Genomic DNA, 1,232 nt, shown 5'->3' with positions numbered 1-1,232 from the left:
GCAGAGTAATACCCGCTGTACCTTCTTCCACACACACCAATCCTCAGTCCTGAGGTGCCAGCACTTTGCACACTGCAGCCTATCACCGAGGTATGGCGTGCAGGACTAGCCTTGAGAAGAGGCGTACCAATCCAATTTAGCAGACTTTGGGTGGAAGAAAGAGGGGAGAAAAAAAGGACTGAGCAAACATGAAAGGTAGGGGAAGAAAAAATTCTGGCGGAGACCCCCACGTGTGTGATTTGACATCAAGGCAGCTGACAAACAATTAGACCCTCCATAAGTAGGCTCGCCCCAGGATTAGGCCTCAAATGAGCCGCACATCACGGCTTATGTCTTCTAAACGGAAAGTGTGTGTGTGTGTGTGTGTGTGTGTGTGTGTGTGTTTGTGTGTGTGTGTGTGTGTGTGTGTGTGTGTGTGTGTGTGTGTGTGGAGGAGGCGGGGTGTTATACGCGTCGTTCACGCGGTGAGAAAGTGAGTTTGGTGTGTAGGCGCATGTGGGCTGTGTGACATTTAGCAGGCTGGCGTCATTAACTGCCTCTTGTCCTTATACATCTCCAACACCTCTTGGGGAACTTTCTGTGTACAGACCTGCTGGTCCATGCTTTGCTTTTTCCGCAGGTAGCTTGCTTGCGAACGCGCTTGCAACTGCTCACTTAACCGCGGCGTTATTGCCGGTTCTCCGCCGTGGGTACGTTTGACATTTCCTAATTGCGTCGTTACTCGCTAGATCTCCCTGCGAGGAGCGGATGCATCACAATCTGCAGCACATGCTACGAGCAGACAGACACTCGCCCTTGATTATGGACCTGGGCGGGAATCTTCCTCGTCAGGCTGTCTTGATTCACCCCAGCATGTGGGGAGACACATGCTGCTGTGGGTGAATCTAATTGATTAGATGGCACCCAATTCCCAGGTCCAAGGCTCCTCAGGCAGCCAGAGTGAATCCGTCCAAGTGAAGGATGAGTTTAGGAGTTGTCCCCCCCCCCCCTAATAGATTGGCATGGGCATCTTCCCATAAGCCTCTTGGTATCACAATGAGACATCTCTGAATGCAAGTTGGCTGAAGCGCGCCACAACGTGACACCGCCTCGATCTCCACTGATCAGAAATGTGAGAACGGCCAGAAGTCACGGAAACACATCCTGCACCAAACGGTGGGGTTTAAAAAAAGATATGGGGGGTCCGCCGAGTTTGGTGTTTTACCACAAAGTCCTTGTTCCGACAGGTCAAG

The sequence above is a fragment of the Eutrigla gurnardus genome (assembly GCF_963514095.1).
Source record: "Eutrigla gurnardus genome assembly, chromosome: 8".
In the NCBI taxonomy this organism is placed as follows: Eukaryota; Metazoa; Chordata; class Actinopteri; order Perciformes; family Triglidae; genus Eutrigla; species Eutrigla gurnardus.
The sequence above is the reverse complement of the archived record's forward strand: the minus strand, read 5'-3'. Positions refer to the sequence as shown.